Raw genomic sequence first — 19,637 nt, forward strand, 5'->3', positions numbered from 1 at the left:
CAGATGTGATGAGACTACAGATGTGGCATATTCATACTTCATTCAAATGAGCTGTCTAAAGCTGGACAATACCAATGTGGAGCCATTTGTAGGTGTGCAGAAGTCTGCAATGGCCATAAAAAAGACCAGGTCAACAGCCATGAAAAACAATCTCTAAAAAATGTGCACACATCTGTCCTCTACCTTCACAGAGAATAATATTTCATTGCCTATTAAATTTCTTTCATAAACTAAAACAAGTTACTTTTGACAAAAAGTGTAAAAGATATGAATATATTAAACTTTGTATAACTATCCATTAAAAAATAAAGAAAATGGTGGTGTTCTCAGTTATTTATAATCTAAAATCTTGAAATTTTTAAATGTCTAACAACAGAGGACATGCTAACTAAAATAAAGTACTACTTTGGCTGTCACTCATCTATTAAATGTTTAGTAAAATGAAATAATTTAATGTTATGTGGAAAAAAGAAAGCATGATTAAAAAAAATCCATGTACAATATAACCACAACTTTCAAAACAAACATATACAAAGATAAAACACACACACACACATCAAAATGTTGTCAATAGTCATACCGGATGTTTAGTTTCTTTCTCTTTACTGCCCAACAAAAGTTTGTTTAAAAATAGTTTTCTGAACAAAGACATTCACCTAACATGGTTTTTCAGTTACGTATAAAAGACCGGTAAAAGCATGATGATAAAAAGATCTAGTGAAGTCAACTAGACTTCCTATTCTAATTTCAAGAAATCCTCACTTGTGCATTACCGATGTACATTGCTAGTGTTTTAGAAGTAGAGGGGATTTTATTCCCAAACAATTGGTGATTGAGAGATTAATAAGTTTTAAAAAACTGGCTGAAGTAGAGCTCTTGTATGTCAGCAACAGAAACAAGAAATAGAAATAAGAAATAGGAGAGAAGTTGTAGTAAAAAGTCTCACGTAAGAAAGGTTAACAGTAAATGCACTTAAAGCCCAGCTCACTCTCTCTACTGTCAGGAAACGAAGCTGTGCAAGAATCCACAGGGCGTGTACATGAGCCATAAAACTAAGAAAAAGAACAGCTTCGGGCTAAAACCACAACATAAAACCACTCAAAACAAGAGCCATAATAATTTTTCAGTAATGATACTAATTACTTATCATTTAGTAGTAAACAAAAAGGCAAATTTCAGTTATTTCACCCGCTCATTATATATTTCGTATTCTCAAAGTTTCAAATGGTAACCGGAGAGATTGCAGAAATGAAAATTGCAAATAACAATACTCACAGCCCCCCATAGGAGATTCCTTTTAAACATCCAGCAGCGCCTTTTACTCTTCCGATTAATCATTATTTCCTGCTTGCGGAGGAATTATCTGGATATGTGATTTTCGAGTAAAATCTATAGGCATTTTGCATCAGACACCCACACGACTTCTGTTCGACGAGGTAAAGAACTAACTAATGGGAAGTGCACAGCTAGGTTTCATAACTTTATTTCTAGCAGTGATGGAGCCTCAAGGAACTACGCAAGCAATGCATTTCAAAATCCCACAAAGGTATTTCAAAACGTAGTGAGAAAGCGCTGGAATACTGTGGTGGAATGGGAAGCATGACGCCAACTATAGGTGACTTGATGGTAGTTACAGCCTTCAGATGTTTAACAAAATATCCTTCAAAATTTTAGTGTTAAAGGATCTTTTTATATATACATACATATACATATACATATACATATATATATGTATATATATATATACCTTAAACATTGCTGGTGGTAATCACTCGATGACAGTGGGAATAGTAACAGATGAAGATCTTGGGGTTCTTTACAGAATTTTAGAGAAGAATCCATATATTAATGGTTTGGATATTAGCTTTCACCTTTGTATGGGATGTTGGTGCATATGACGCTGTAAAACTATGTCAGAAACAATACAATCTCATTTACTTAACCCTTATGTTTATATTAAACATATATTATATATTAAATATTATATATTAAACATATATAATATATAATATTTAATATAGTATAAACATATATATATATATATATATATATATATATATATATATATATATATATATAAAGAGAGAGAGAGAGAGATTTCAGAGAGGAAGGGAGAGAAAAAGAGAGATAAAACATCAACAATGAGAGAAAATCACTTATCATGCACACCTCGCATTGGGGATTGAGCCTACAACCCAGTGATGTGCCAAGACCAGTAATGAAACTGTGACCTCCTTGTTCATAGGTCTACACTGAGCCACACTGGGTGGACTGTTAAAGGATCTTAGGATTTATTTTTTTCATGGTGATTAGTCAATAAAATAATGAAACCATGTTTAAGCTTTCCATTTCCCCCAAAGCAAGCGGGCTTCTATTTCCTTCCCAAGACACCTAGCTATCCCAAAAAACTTCATGAAAACATATCAGGATTTTAAAGAAGACACCCAATGAGCAAATTTCTCATCATTGTCATGTTTACGAGTTAAAGTAAAGGTTTTCGTTAATACAGTAGGTCCTCGGGTTACACGGGAGATCCATTCCTACAGTGCTCGAGGTAAGAGCCCATCTACATAAGCACCTACATCACTCACATGGAGCACATACACAGCAGTAATGAAGTGAATCAGTAAAAAAAAAAAAAAAATTTTTAAGATAATTGCTGACCTTTATTGTGGTAAATAAATAATAAAAAAACATAAAGCACATATGTACATACGTCAAAATGATGGAACTTTTTTTTATAAATAAATGGGCGATGGCAACGTATGTTGATTCCAACATAACCCAAGGACTGTCTGTATATCACATTATATAGACTTCTCAAAACACCTAAATGTTGCCGAGACCAGTTTGGCTCAATGGATAGAGCGTCGGCTTGGGGACTGAAGGGTCCCGGGTTCGATTCTGGTCAAAGGCATGTACCTTGGTTGTGGGCATATCCCCAGTAGGGGGTGTGCAAGAGGCAACTGATCGATGACTCTCTCTCATCGATGTTTCTAACTCTCTATCTCTCTCCCTTCCTCTCTGTACAAAATCAATAAAAAATATATTTAAAAAAAAAAAAAAAAACACCTAAATGTTTATCATCATGTGGACTGAACATTTATATAATAATCCAAATTCTAATTTTCCTTTTAAGTGATATATAAATGTTGTAGTCAAAATCAAACTATCAAACCTGGACTCAGTTCAACTTAGCAATATTACTTCTTTTAATTACCGAGTTTCTGAAAGAATAACAAACTAACAATAGTAGACTACCTTAAAGCACTTGAGGAAACTTCAATGGGTAGAATTAAATAAACATTTAATGTAGCTTCCAACAAGTGGAAGAATGGAAGACACTACTTGGGGAAACACACACTAAAATCACCAAGTCTTAGAATTTTGAAATCCTCCCATTGTATGAGTAAGAAAACTGAGGTGGAGAGGGGTTAGACATAGCTATGTTGATATTAATGGACAAGCCATTTTAGATCTTCTGATAGTTTTTTTTTTCAGTGCAATTTCCATAAAATATAGGTACATATATTTTGGGCAGTTTTATAACTTTATTTGCCATACAGCAGTTCCTTCTTCTCCACAGTAACTGTAGATTTTTTTTAAGTGGTGACAGGTACGTAGGTAACCAATGAATAGAGCTTGTTTGGTGAATCTTCATCCTCATTCCATGTTCTGTACAACTGCATCCAGATAAGTATGGGGCATTCCTTACTCCTTTGGCCCAGACAGCTTGCTTGAGCCCGGTGTCGATGCATATGTCTGGAGTTCCCATCTTCTTTATGATAAATTTCTGAATCTCTCCGAGTGCCCGAGGGGCACGCTTCTTGAAACCCACTCCATGGATACACCTGTTGATGGTGCGCTCTCGGGTCAATACCTAGTTGATGGCAGAGGACAGCCCTTGTACTCTTCTTTGTGGGAGCCATTATGTCGGGCCCACGTCTCGGAAAGGAAGGGCGTTATCTTTCTAAGTTAGCTCTTTCTTAAATATGCTGTCATCCAGCCTGTTTTCATGAGGGTGAGTAACCCGCCTTGAGTACTTGAGTAACCATCGCTTGCTCTAAATGAAAGTTATCAGAAGCGTTGAAAGCCAATCTCTACGAAGTAAAAGATACAATAAGGAAACATGGCATGTTCTCATAAGTGCTAACGCCTTCCAAACTTCATTCATCCAAGCGCCATGCCCAGCCAGCTCTGCAGAGGGCTGGGGTGTCCTCTGCAGTCAGAGCGGGCTTTGCACCGGAAGCGTTGGTGTCTATGCTCAGGCATGAGTGATGAAGTCAAAGGAGGATGTCAGCACTTTTGGTTCCCCCTCTCCAGCTCGGGGGTGCAGCAGGAAACTTCAAACTGACCACATGCCAGTGAACTTTTGCCAAAACTCAAACGGCCCCACTCTGCTACAGTGCACCAGACTGGCAGGGTCTTAATGTGGTTCTTGACCTCTTTTTTTTCTGCGTGGCAGCAGTGTAGTGGGCAAAGAAAATGCTTAGGGAATAGAGTTTCTGATTATCTGACACTGTACATTGTAGATTTTCATATATCTTCATAAATCTTTTCACTGTTCATTCGTATGTTACATGACTATAACTGTAGGGACAATGCTTTTTAATTTATTTTTTAGTTGGCTGCTTACATTTTGGTTTCCTGGACTTTATAAAAACAGATTTATTCCTCTTGGCTTTAAATCAAGTGACTTTGATCAGTCACACACAGGTGTTTAGTTTAAATCTGAGAATGGCTTTAGGAATCATGATATCGACCAAAGTGTTACAAAGATATGTAACCCTCCCCACCCCCCCAAAAAAATTATGTGGCTAAAAAGAAATCTTCATAAAAAGTAAGTAAACAAAGCTATCTTCTCCAAACACCACCATCATTTTATTCCCTATCTCAATAAAATTAATAGTGTTATCTATCATTACACCTGTATACTAAACTTATTATGTGCCCTTTTACCATAACAGCCCTAACAAAGTGGTATTATTTGTTCCATTTACATAGATGGTGAAATTGAGAACTAAAGTTAAAAATAACTTTGCCAGAGAAGTAAACAGCAGAATTGCAATTCAAACCCTGGACTGTTTAACTGCAAAACCAGTTCTCTAAAATGGAAAATGTCTGCTTATTCTCCCAAAGTTTTCTCAAAAATATTAAGCTGGGATGCAAAAATAAAAACGTTTAACCTATATCTGAGTTTTCTTGCTTTTATCACCAAATTCAAAACCTAAAACTGGTAAACTTCCTCTTTTTATATCATATGACTCTTTTCATAACTAAATTCCTCAAAACTTTGTAAGTAATTCATTTGTAAGCAAATAGTTTTACACATAACCTAATTTGATAGGATCATTTTTAGAATAACTTAAGATTTCGCCCGAGCAATAATCAGTTTTATTTTAATTCGCTTACTGGTCATGAGAACAAGAAGAGTAAATGTGTCACTTCCTCAAGGTCACTTTTTGCCAAAAATAGAACTCTGGTGTAAGGTCTGGTTGCTAAACCACGCTTCCCCTGCAATGGTAAGCTGCCATTGGTAAGCTGGTCACTAAGAAACAGAAAAGAAGAAGAAAAGGATGGGATATGTAAAGTATGTTCCTACTGCTATCTCTTTCTCATACTTGATCATCCCCTCTATTTTGCTCATTTCCCATACCATGGGTTGCCCATTTCCCATACTGTAGATTCTATATTACAATTATGGGGAGAAATTGCATGGCCTTGGCAGATAAGGAAAAAACCTTATTCCTATTTCAAACATGAAACAAATGTTTCATTTTCTTTTCTGATTAAAATACGGGATTTTAGCCCAGCTGGCGTGGCTCAGTGGTTGAGCACTGAACTATGAACCAGGAGGTCACAGTTTGATTCCCAGTCAGGGCACATGCTTGGGTTGTGGGCTCAATCCCCTAGTAGGGGGCATGCAGGAGACAGCTGATCAATGATTCTCTCTCATCATTGATTTTTCTATTTCTTCCTTCCTCTTGAAAATCAATAAAAATATATATACATATATATTTTTAAATATATGGGATATAGCCTCAAAAATTAAGATTCTTTTTAAAATTGTCTTGTTAAATTAATTTCTTCTATTAAAAATGCTTTTCATTGATTCCCAGAGGAAGGAGAGAGAAAGAGGCATTGATGTGAGAGACATTGATGTGAACTTCACTTGGTTGGTTGTCTCCTCTATGTTTCCCAACCAGGGACAAAACCTGCAATCTAGGTATGTGCCCTGATTGGGAATCGCACAGAAGAGATGTTGGTGTACAAGACAAGGCTCCAATCAACTGAGCCACCTGGCCAGGTCTCTTCTATTGAATATTTAAATTTTCTTAATACATATTATTATCTTTTGATTTATAAATTTAAGGCAGTTCACTAAGACATGTGTAGGTACCTGCACATATAGTATTCGGCATATGTCTAAAGCAGTACCACCAACTTTTAAAATAGTTATTTTCATTTTTATTACAAATACTAGAGGCCCGGTGCATGAAATTTGTGCATGTTGGGGGCGGTCCCTCATCCTGGCCTGCACCATCTCCAATCTGGGGTCCCTCTCACAATCCGGGACTGCTGGCTCCTAACCGCTCCTGTGCCAGCCTGATTTTCGCCTAACTACTCCCCTGCCATCCTGATCACTCCCAATTGCCCTCCCCTGCCATGACTCGCCTCCTCTGCTGAGACCCACCTCCTCTGCGGGAGGCAGTGGAGACAATGGGACTGGCCTTCTTCTGTGCTGTGCAGAGCCGCGGGCCCCCCAGGCTTTATTGTGTGGAGCAGCCATGAGGCCTTGCCTCCGCTGTGCGTATGGCCATCTTGTGCCAATGTAGCACAAGGACATGACGGAGCCTAGGCTTTTATTATATTGGATGCACACACAACAAAGATGTCATAAGTCATTTCTTGGATCTACTTGTATTTAGTCCTTGCTCTTGAGCAGTTTTCTTTGCTCTTACCATCTCAACAAGTTCCCTATCGTTTCAGACAGGCCTTCTTTGTCCTTGTCAGGCTACACAGAAATTACAGAAGTACTTTCAGATGTACTTACTGGTTGGTATGTTTCCAAAGCTTGTTCCAAAAGCTCCTGTTCTGTTATCCAAGGGGTGAAATCTGTGAACACACCTTCAAATCATTGTGAAGGTATTGCCTGCTGGAGGCACTGAAGACTCTGTTCTTTTCTTTTTTAAAATATATTTTATTGATTTTTTTAACAGAGAGGAAGGGAGAGAGATAGAGAGTTAGAAACATCGATGAGAGAAACATCGATCAGCTGCCTCCTGCACAGCCCCCACTGGGGATGTGCCCACAACCAAGGTACATGCCCTTGACCAGAATCGAACCTGGGTCCTTTCAGTCCACAGGCTCTATCCACTGAGCCAAAATGGTTTCGGCCTCTGTTCTTTTAAAAACTTATCAAAAATATTTTTATGTCATTTCCTCAATGAAAGTCAAGTCTTTAAAGACTTTGCTTTTTTGATGACATCTTTGGTGGTCTATAGATTCCAGAAGAAGAATGCATGTTCACATAATTAGCAATAACATTCCATTTGAATTTGTGGCATTAGGAAAGAGATCCACAGATTTAATTAGTAACTGCTGATCATATTCTGACCAATTTTGACTGCAATTTCTACCTCCACCACTTGACTTCTTAAATGCTTATCACATATGAGCCTCAGCTTCCTCTTTCTTGTTTCTAATTTGCTCATTTCTCTTTTTTTAATATATTTTATTGATTTTTTACAGAGAGGAAGGGAGAGGGATAGAGAGTTAGAAACATCGATCAACTGCCTCTTGCACACTTCCTACAGGGTGTGTACCCGCAACCAAGGTACATGCCCTTGACCAGAATTGAACCTGGGACCCTTCAATCCACAGGCCAATGCTCTATCCACTGAGCCAAACTGGTTAGGGCTAATTTGCTCGTTTCTTCTGTTTTTCCAGGGCAGTCTTTTCTATTTTGAGAATGATGTGTTTCATTCAAACAAACACTGTAAACTTGCTAATTCAAGGTGCTCACAAAGTTTTCCCACTTCTATCATTTTTAATCTGCACTTTGTTTTCACAAGTGATCCCAGGTCTTGCATGACCTTTGAAATTTTTGTCTTTCCCTTTTAATGGCTTTTGTCTGGCTATTTTGTCCTTCTTTGTTAATAATGCATTGCATGGAGTAAATCAGAAGTCAGTGTGTGAGTGATGGTGGTGCCTGGATGTCCACAACACTAGAGTGGCAGCAGCATGATGGTGCCAGGGTCAGCCCCAGGGGCACAGCAGTTCACATCCAGGCTGAGGGTGCTCAGTGTCCCCTCAGGCTCTAGCAGTACTGCCAGCTGACCCTTCTGCAGTGGAAAAAATTCTATATTTATGCTATATAATAAGATAGCCACACGAGCACTTGTGTGACCAAGGAACAAAAAATAATTTTATTTTACTTAAATTTAGAAACAACCTGTGGCTAGCAGCATAGCCCTAAAGTCTGGGTATATATTTTATTCTTAACACTTTATTTTAAAATAGAGCCACAGGAAGTTGCAAAAATAGTACTAAGAGGTCCAGTTTCCCCTGTGTTTTTTTTTTTTTTTTTTCTCCAAAGTGTATCACTACAGTATAATATCAAAACCAGGAAATTGACACAGGTACAATGTATATTTAGTTTTATGTCATTTTTTTCTCTTGTATAGAGTTGTGTTGCCTCAGTGGATAGAGCATCAGCCCAGGGAATGAAGGATCATGGGTTCGATTCTGGTGAAGGGCACATGCCTGGGGTGTGGGTTTTATCTCCAGTAGAGGGCGTGCAGGAGGCAGCCAATCAATGATTCTCTGTCATCATTGATGTTTCTTTCTCTCTCTCCCTCTCCCTTCCTCTCTGAAAGCAATAACAATATATTAGAGTTGTGTAACCACCACCTCAATCACAATACTCAACGATCCCATCACCACAGAGAACTCCTTTGTGCTGTCCCTTTACAGTCATCCCCAGCACTCTTATCCCCACCATGCCTAGCTTCTGGCAGCCACTAATCTATTCTTTATTTATATCATGTTGTCACCTACAAACGCTGCACAGGTGGAAGCACACATCACTCATACACATTTATTCCATGCACTGCATATGTGACTCTCTGAGGTTGGCCTTTTTCAACGGGCATAATGCCCTTGAGATCGATTAGACTTCTTGGCATGCATCAATAACATGGTTCCTTTTTTACGGCTGTGTCGAATTCCATAGCGTGGATGTACCACAGCTGGTTTTATCTATTATGTTAACGAACATTAGGTTGTTTGAAGTTTTAGAGTTTTATACATAAAACTGCTATGATCATTCCCACACAGATTTTAGTGCAGATTTCATTTCTCTGGGATAAAGGCTTAGACATGTGACTGACAGATTGTGTGATGAGTGGACATCCACCTGTTTTTTAAATATTTTTTATTGATTTCAGAGAGGAAAGGAGAGGCACAGATAGAAACATCAATGATGAGAGAGAATTATTGATTGACTGCCTCCTGCACACCCGCTACTGGGGATTGAGCTGGCAACCCAGGCATATGCCCTGACAGGAATTGAACTGTGACCTCCTGGTTCATAGGTTGACTATGTATATATTTTCATTTACTTAGAGCTTCAAATACTTTCAACAGTACTTTGTAGGTTTCATGGGTATGTCCTTTAAAAGCAACCTAAATAATAAATTAGAAATCGCTTAGAAATACTACCGAAATAAAAAGTGATAGTCCAAACAAGTTTTGAAAGTAAAAATTATCTTATTGAACTAAAGTTAAAAGTATCATAAATCCAAATATGCCCAGGAAGGGCAAATAAGCATATTTTTATGAAAGACACAGTTTATATAATTTACAAAGAAATGAAAGGGCACCACAGGAAATTTTACAATTAAAACAGTAATTTTACTCCCTAGCTGCTTAAAGATCAACCTTCATCATGAATGACATGGTAACCATCCAGACAAGGAGGTTCTTGACCAACAGACTTTTCAGTGCAAACCAATGGTCATTGATACCCTTCACTCTCAGAAGGCAACAGTATCCAAGACAGAAATTCAGGAAAAACTAGCCAAAGTGTATAAGACCACACCTGATGGCATCTCTGTATTTGGATTCAGAACCCAGTTTGGTGATGGCAAGACAAAATGGCTTTGACATGATTTATGATTCCTTGGATTATGCAAAGAAAAATTAACCCAAACACGGACTTTTAAGACATGGCCTATATGAGAAGACCCCAAGGAAACAGAGGAAGGAATGCAAGAACAGGATGAAGAAAGTCAGGGGGACTGCAAAGGCCAATGTTGGTGCTAGCAAAAAGGAGGAGTCAAGATTCTTCGGTGACTTTATCTGTGATGGTTGTGCAGATTTTTCATGAGAGGATTAATAAACTATAAACTTCTATGTGAAAAAACAACAGTAAACAGAGCAGATTAGAAGTATAAGGGAGGATAAAATATCTTCCAATTATACGCAGCACAATTTTCCTCACCTTTTTTTATTATTATGTTTATTCTATGTATCAAATCTGTTCATTACATGTGCAGTTACAGTGCAAGATTAGGGTTCTAAATCATATAACTGTAATTACATAACTGTATAAATGATATTTTTAAAGAGTAGTGATAAAAAATAATGCTTTATGAATTTTGCTGCTTAGCTATTTACAGAAGGAAGGTCAAGTAGGAAAATAATTCTGTTGAATAATAAATGTATTAATATTAACTATTTAGAAAATTTACTGAAGCTATGAGGCAAGTCGGATATGAGAAAAATCAAAGGGATTAAAATTATTTAACCCAGAAATGAGAATTCTGCAAAAATACCTAGAAGATAATCAGGAAGTTACATATCTATCCAAGGGAAATAAAGGATAATTTTTTTAACATACCCAAGAATACATCTGTAACAATTGGAGCTCAAAACAATGATAATGCAGCAAGTAGGTTGTACAAACCTTGAAATAAGGAAGGTCCTATTGATGATGAATGAAATATAGCTGTAAAGGCCTGAGACGATCAAAATAACTCAGGATTCTCGCCCCGATCCCAATATTCTATAAGTGTACAATCCAAGCTTTCAGAAAACAGGTCCAGTTTTCAAATCTGACTTAGAAAGAAGAATATGAAGACTGTATTTGAAGAGCAAATAATAATGACCATTTTCTGTTCACCTCTATGTCTCCCAGGAGCTTTATTGGTTCACACAATAATTGCTTGATGAGGAACACGTACTGAGGATATCTCAAAGCAAATGGAATTATAATTTGTGGAGAGATGAAAGAAGATAATTTCTGAAAACCGAGAGTTGGACATCATTTTCTAAACTATTAATAATGATATCATGCCAAGGAAGTTTGACGGTGGATGGAGAGAATCAAGAAGAAGCTGGAAGGACTTCTCATATTAAGTCAAACACCTGTATCATAATCATTACATCCCCTCTACCCATAATCTCACTGCTAAGTATGTCTCACCACCAGACATACTTAGCAGTAATAGGGTCTGAGTAAAATAAAGAAGAAAAACACAAGTAGAAGAACCAATGAGAGAGAGACAGACAGAAAAGGAGGAAGTATGTTATTAGTAACACTTAACAACTATTCAGATGAGAGAGAGTAAAACTAAAAACAAGTAAGCAAAACTAGTGTTGCCCCCAAAACATTTTTTATAATCAAATGAAAGAAAAATATTCAAATTACCTCAATACTGAACAACTTATTGGTGCCACATAATAATGTATATTAGTAACCAAACTCAAAAGCATGAAACCAAAGCTAAAAACAGGAACTAAAGTTAAAGGTCAAAGATTGAATATATGTCAGAGTCTACAAATCTTAAAGCTACAGGATGTATTTAAATGCCATTGAATCCTTATTGTAATACAGCATTAATTTGATTTTTTTTTTTTTAATGAAGCATCACACTGGATAGGGACACATTTACTAAAATAAGTGCTTAACAAATTCAGAAAGCCATTTACTAGCATGTATGAGCTAACCTAATAGACCATCCGGGTGAGTAAGCAACAATAGAAGCAACTCCTGCTGCCACCTGTTTTGTCCTCTCGTGCCAAAGTAGAGACAGCTGCACACAGAAGCTCCAAATGACAGAAAACCGTGGAATTCTTTCATCCCATTATTGCCCACTGCCTTTACCACAATCATTTCTACAATGTGCACAGAGCCCGCCTTTCACTGTCCACAACTCTTAAACAGCATTTAGTCCGTATTTTAAGAAATGGAGTCTATGGAAGGGGACTATTTCTCTGCACTCAGTAACATATTATACAGTATGAGGCAACCTTTACTAAAAATAAACAGTTCAGTGCTAAAACCAAGTAAGGTACATTATGCATTCAGATGTCCCCGTCACGTAGACATCTTGACATAACCAAAGGTGAAGAGCATGATTACATTGATGAGGAATTTAAAAGTGTAATTCTACCAAAAATAAAAAATAAAAAATAAAAAATGACTTCTGTCCACCGGTGAAATATAACATTTAAAATGTCCAGATATTGAGAGGTTCTGTCTATATGTTTTCTTTTAAACCTCCTTCTAGAGTTTGACCCTTTCTTCAAGTGATAAACAAATTACTTTTCACCTAATTCTAACTTTAGCCAAGAGTGCCTTATCAGTAAAAACACACACAACACAAAGGAAAAAACCTTAACTGATTACAGAGGGTTAATGATAGTCACAGATCCTCTGTCACTATCCCAAGAGGGGAGGTCTATTTCTCCACCTCCTAGAATCTGGGCTGGGTCTATGACGGTTTGTCCAACAGAAACGGGCAGAAATGACATTGTGCCAGGTCTAGGCTAACGCTTTAAGGGGCCTGGCAACTTCTGAATCCAGATGCCGTACTGTGAGAAGGTTCAAGCAGCCTACGTGAAGGAGAATAAAGGTCCCAGCTGACGACTTCAGCTAAAATCCCCGCTGACAGTCGGCAAGCACCAACTTGCCAGCTGTCTAAGTGAGCTATCTTGGAAAGAAACCCTACAGCCCTAACCGAGCTGTCCCAGTTGGCAACAGACAGGCCAGAGATGAGCCATCCTTATCAAACCCTGGCCAAGTCTCAAAATTGTGAGCAAGATAAATGTTTGTTGTTTTTTTATGCCAATAATGTTGGGATCGATTTGTTATGCAGCTATAGATTACTGAAACAAAATCTGGCACCAGAATTGGGGTCCCACTGCTACAAAAACCCAAAATATGTACTGGCTTTGGATCTCAGTGATGGGCAGAAGACAGAGGTGACTGTTAATAAAGATTTGAAAAAGTGAAGAAATGCTAATGGTGGCTGAAAAAAGGGAACCGACATTATGTATGGCAGAATAACTAGCACACACACCAGTGCGTGCAGTAATGTGGAAGGTCAAAAGTTATCCAGTTCCAGGGATCTAAGGAGAATTCCAGGAAGAATGTTGAAAGTACCAACTGGCTTTTCTTAGCTGCCTGTGATAAAATACAGGAGTAGTGGGATGAACAAAAAAGAAACCGTTTGGTTCCTTTCCAAACAGAATTTAGAGGAATTAAACATAAAGGAGTCGAACTTGGTAAGTTCCCAAATAAAACTATTCCTCATTTCAGTATCTTAGCAAATGACGCACAAAATAAGAAATTGCTCAGGGCAAAAATCAAATCCTGTGGCCTCTAGGATGTGGCTGCATAGCCCTTTGTAGAGACTCATAAAGCTTTTTTTTTTTTTTTAAATATATTTTATTGATTTTTTTTTTTATAGAGACGAAGGGATAGGGATAGAAAGCTAGAAACATCAATGAGAGAGAAACATCGACCAGCTGCCTCCTGCACACCCCCTACCAGGGATGTGCCCGCAACCAAGGTGCATGCCCTTGACCAGAATCGAACCTGGGACATTTCAGTCCGCAGACCGACGCTCTATCCACTGAGCCAAACCGGTTTCGGCGAGACTCATAAAGCTTTTAAGTGGTTCCTCATAGACTCTTTTCATTTAGACCAGTGACCCTAAAACTCCATGTGTGCCAGACACAGCTCAGGGGATTGCTGAAACCCAGATTGCTGGGCTGAATCCTCACAGTTTGATTCAGCAGATCTAAAATGGGGCCTGACCTCTGTAGTCCATTTCAATTCCCAGGTGATGCTAATGCTGGTGGTACGGGCAACCACACTTTGCAAATCAGAGGTAGACCAAAAGGCTTGAAAGAATTTTAAGGGTGCATCTTAAAGACTATCTCTACCAGACACTAGAACCTTAAAGGTTATTTTCACACAACATTGATGTAAAGGTCGTCGTCCAAGGTAGAGAGAAAGTTCTGTCTCGAAGAGATTTGTGGAAATGGTTTTTCTCTAATGCTGTGAACCCCAAAAAGATACATGGGAAATCCCACAAAGACTTTGAGAAATGTATCCATCGAACATTATCAGCCTGGATTGGAAAGACAGAAATAGTTCGAAATAAAAATATATCAGCGCCTTATACAGAAACAGAGGCTGCAAACATGCACCATCTCTTGTGGAAAAGTAAGAAGAGTCAGAAAGTACAGCCCAGAGCCTAGAGGGCGGAGATAAGAGTCATGCAAACTGGCCCCTAAACAAGGAGCCACAGACATATACCTCGCTGGGTTTCAGAGCGGCCTATTGGTCCTCCCATGTCCCCACTTCTGCCGTTTTTAAAAATTCACATACCATACAATTCACCCCAAGTTTGCAATTAAAAATTTTTTAGTAAATTCAGATACAATCAGTTACTTTTAAGAAACCTGTACACTTTAGTTACCACGCTCTCCCTCACACAGCCCTCGGAAATCACCAATCTACTTGCTGTCTCTATAGATTTGCCTATTGTAGTTATAAGGGAATCATACAAGATGTGGCCTTCTGTGACTGGCTTCTTTCACTTAGCGTATTTTGAAGGTTCATCCACACTGTAATATGTATTAGTACCTCATTCCATTGTGTGGATATCCTACATTTTATTTATCCATTCTTCGGTTGATGGATATTTGAGTTGTTTCCACCTTTTGGCTCTTACAATGTCAAGTTGTAAGAGCATTCATGTACAAGTTTTCTATGGATACGTGATTTTCTTTCTCTTGGGTTTATGCTTAGGTATGAGATTGCTGGGTCCTATGACAACCCTGTTACAACTCAATGTTTTAACATTTTGTGAAACTGCCAGACTACTATTTCTAAAGTGATTGCATCTATATATATATTTAGAGAGAGAGGAAAGGAGAGGGAGAGAGGAAGAGAGAGGGATAGAAAAAAATCAATGTGATCAATGTGAGGAAGAAACATGGACCTGCTGCCTTCTGCATGACCTCTACTGGGCATGCACAGTGACAGGAATTGTCCCGTAGTGTATGGGACATGCTCAACCAACTGAGCCACTCCAGCTGGGCCTGGCTACATCTTTTTACATTTCCACCAGCAACTGTTCCACAACCTCTAATGCCTTTTTGAAGGGGCATGTCTGTTGAGATTTTCCTATCCCTGCCTTATTATTGTATATGTGTGTGTGATGAGGGAGGTATATCATTTGTCTCTTTAGTTCACAGGTGTTCAGAGATTAGCTATACTGAAAGAGCCTCATCAGCTCTTTGACCTGATTTAGACAGGACTTCCTGGTCAACCCACTGCATCCCGAGGTTACAAATTGCTGGTTTAAGCTATTACATTTTGGAATAGTTTATTAAACTGCATACACAGGCCCCTTTTGGTATATTTTGAACTTCAGTTCTCTCTAGTCATGATAAATTAGTTATTTATGAAGCAATATAATGTGGAATAAACATTATTTTTTTTCCTGCCAAACATTTACTGCATTATACCTAGGATCAATTTAACAATGATTTAAGCAAATGAAATATACTTTCGAAATCTCAGGAGACTTTTCTTAGAGTCTATCCTAGAGACAGATCTTAAAGTCAAAAATAATGACAAAAGTTAGGAGTTTTTGCCCTGGCTGGGGTGGTTCAGCATTGTCCTGTACACCAAAGGGTTGACAGGCCCCTGTACATCAGGTAAATTCACAACAGGAATTTGAGAGTCGGGAGGGGATACCCAAAAGCAATCTGTGGAAATAGCCAGGGACTCCTCAAGACACAGTTACAAGGGTTAAGATGGCAGTTTTTCCAAAGACTGTTGTTATGGCAACCAGCAAAGATTTTTAACATCAGTAACTTCAATAAAAATTTGTAAACTCTGCTCTATCTTATGCTAAGGAAGCTGCTGTCCTCTGCTTTAGCTACTTTGGATCTAACGGTCATCACTTGCCTGACCCAGGCTCCAGGTCTTTCAGTCCATCCTATGGATACCAAGCTGGCATACGGGGAGCTGGAGGCTTCCTGCATCTCAAGAACAGGGGCGATAATAGTGAGCTCCTCGCCGAAACCAGTTTGGCTCAGTGGATAGAGCATCGCCCTGTGGACTGAAAGGTCCCAGGTTCGATTCCGGTCAAGGGCATGTACCTTGGTTGAGGGCACATCCCCAGTGGGGGGTGGGGGGTGCAGGAGACAGCTGACCAATGTTTCTCTCTCATCGATGTTTCTAACTCTCTGTCCCTCTCTCTTCCTCTCTGTGAAAAGTGAATAAAATATATATATATTTTTTAAAAATAGTGAGCCCCTCAGAGGGTAGAACTATTCTTCTAACTTTCACAGAATAGTGCTTAAAAAGTTCCAGGCACATAGTAAACTCTCGATATTATATATCGACATGTTATATTTGCTAAATTGTAACTGTATCTGCCCTAAAAACAACTTTTAAGAAAAAAAGTTTTAATGTAAGAGTATCAAATCACAAGTCTATTAATAGGAAACTGGCTCAAACAAAGTGTTGTTCACCTATACGGTATAATAATATGCTGCCTTAAAAGATAATAAAAGAAAGGAAGAGCCTTTCCAAAGATTTGATGTGGAAACTTCCTAATATATAAAAGAAAAACCGAGTTGAAGAAAACATAATTCCATTTTTGAAATAATTATATACTGTTTGTATATGTGTAGGAAAAAAGTCAGGCTAAACAGATATCACAATTTGGGTGGGTATTGCACTTTCTTGACACTGACACTTTTAATTAAATATTACAAAAGATTTTGGAAATCAAGGTTGTTAGTAGTAAGGCAGAATTGTGTTGAAGTTTTATTCTCACCTACTAGCTACAGAGTAGGATAGCAAGACCCTTGAATCCTTGGGTTTCATTTGCTTGTTTTTTGGTGGTGGTGGTGGGTGTTTTGAATACATTTCATCTTTACTCTGAGGCCCAAATAAGATCATATACACCATTAGGAACAAGAAAGCCCCTGTCAGGATGGCTGCCATACTCCATCAGCCGTTAGGGCAGCAGGTGTTTCATTCAACAGATCACACCTGAACTGCTAAGGTTGTCTCAAGTGAATCTGTCAAGCGATGTGACTTAACACCAGCCCACTGATTCAAGAACTGCAAGAAACAAGGTCAGAATTCACCCACAAAAGACATACAGGGTGAGTAAAAGTGTTAGCCAAATGTCAGTGTGAGTCACAGTACTTACATTGCATTTCCTTTCTGTTCTCACTGCCTTGCTTTAATCATCGCGATGACACAAGTAAGTGTGGGGTGAGCTGACAAAAATGTCAGTGCCCCCAAATACTATTTGAAGCTCCAAAGGCTACATCTTTCAAGAGCTATGTCACCTTCTCATTAAATGTAGCCCTGGATATCGCCAACCTAGAAACTCTTCAGTTAAGAGAGAAAATGAAGCTAAAAAGAATGCTTTCTTATTATTTTTTTCTCTAAGGAAGAAGATTTTTTCCAAACTGTGATTCTATCCCATTTAGTGGGTCCAATAGTAAATAGCCAAGTGTATAAGCACACAGGATATATCTATTTCAGACAGAAAGACAGACAGACACACAGATACACATACACACACACACACACACACACACACAGATACACACACACACACACACACAATGTATATATCTCCACAGTATTGTACTGGGTTGTAGTTAAAAAATTTGAAAGTCACTATTTGAAAGCATAGTTACTGACTACTCTCCTGAAAACAACTGAAAAAGTATTTACATATTCAGTTCCCACGGAAACACTACTTTTTAGAAGCCCATGGATATGACAAAGAAAAAGAAGACCGTTTAAAAGGATGGGCTCTTGAGAAGAAAGTGTTCTCTCCCACTTCAGCACTCTGGTTCCAGCTGATCATGGGTACGCCCAGACAACCAACACATGTTTGAGACAAGAGACAAACATATGAAAAGATTTACTAGGGAGGGGGCAGATGCAGAGGGGAGAACATTTAATTAATTCCAGGTATTGTGCTAGATTATAGGCCGGCCACCCATGCTTTCTCCTTTAATCCTCACAATCCTCTAAGTATCGCAGTGCTGACGCCGCTATGCTGTTATAGTTTTGCCTGTGAAGTGATGGCCTAATAAAGTTCTAGGACTGGCAGGTTTGGTCATTACTGATCATTGACCAGCAGTGTTTGGTTGTGGATAGATAGGTCCTACATTCAGGATTAGGAATTCAGGATTAGGAACTCACCAGTAGAATTTGGAACATCTTCCAGATTCTAATTTGCTCCATAAATAGACCACACTCAAAACAATACCTTAACCGGCACAGAAACGGAATTCAAGAGTAAGTCCAGCCAGTGCCTTGCTATGAGGTATTGTGAAAGCCAGTTTCTATGGCCCTCCAATTGTGCATCTATAAAGTCTCCCTGAAGGCAGAGCTTTGCAAAATTTGTGATGGCTAAGGTTTTATGACTCGTGCCTTTAAGATGACACATGCTAAGTAATAAATTACATTTCCAGAAATTTCATCACCAGAGGTGGAATTAAAAGAGAAATAAACTCTAGGGCCCCAATTCTTTCCCTGTAGCACCCTGACTGGCCTCTAACTACCCCTCCCGACCCTGCAGGTATGGGCTGACCAGTCTTCCTAATCTTATAGATCAGCGATCGCCAACCTTTCGGACCTCATGGACCACCAGTGGTCCGAGGACCACTGGTTGGTGACCGTTGCTCCAAAGGTTTCCTTAAATCTGTCTAGAATTCTTGCCTCTGTCTTGCCACCTAGTGGCAACAGAATTCACATGACTAAAGTAATGTTGACTTGTTATGTTCAAAAGACAGAAAGGGCCTGGCCTCTCCCTGAGCCAACCATGTTCTTTCTCAGTCACCAGGCAGGCGCCACAAGACCCCAATGTAAAATGGGGATAATACATTCTATAATGGGGATAATACATTCTATAATACATTCTATAACTAACAGCTACACACTGTGCCTGACATGTGGGAGTTGTAATCTCTCATTATCACTCTGGTTCTACTTTCTTTCTTTATTTTTTTAAAATATATTTTATTGATTTTTCACAGAGAGGAAGAGAGAGGGGTAGAGAGCTAGAAACATTGATGATAGAGAATCATCGATCAGCTGCCTCTTGCACACCCCCTACTGGGGATGTGCCTGCAACCAAGGTACATGCCCTTGACAGGAATCAAACCCAGGACCTTCCAGTCCGCAAGCCGATGCTCTATCCACTGAGCCAAACTGGTTTCGGCTGGTTCTACTTTCTTTAAATAAGTGTGTGTGTGTGTGGGGGGGGGGGGGGGGGGAAGAGGCGGGGAAGATG

At 38.7% G+C, this 19,637-nt stretch overlaps 1 protein-coding gene and 1 pseudogene across 2 annotated transcripts in view; one reads left to right on the plus strand and one right to left on the minus strand.

Annotated features, from left to right (window-relative positions):
• FGD4 (FYVE, RhoGEF and PH domain containing 4) overlaps nucleotides 1-19,637 on the minus strand; it is a 206,620-nt gene that overhangs the window by 142,213 nt on the left and 44,770 nt on the right. The gene's annotated exons all lie outside the window — the stretch shown is intronic.
• LOC311618658 (small ribosomal subunit protein eS24-like) lies at nucleotides 9,950-10,390 on the plus strand (annotated as a pseudogene). The gene has a single exon. The product of its transcript is annotated as a small ribosomal subunit protein eS24-like (transcript).

Source organism: Pipistrellus hanaki, assembly GCF_964339955.1.
Source record: "Pipistrellus hanaki genome assembly, chromosome: 3".
In the NCBI taxonomy this organism is placed as follows: Eukaryota; Metazoa; Chordata; class Mammalia; order Chiroptera; family Vespertilionidae; genus Pipistrellus; species Pipistrellus hanaki.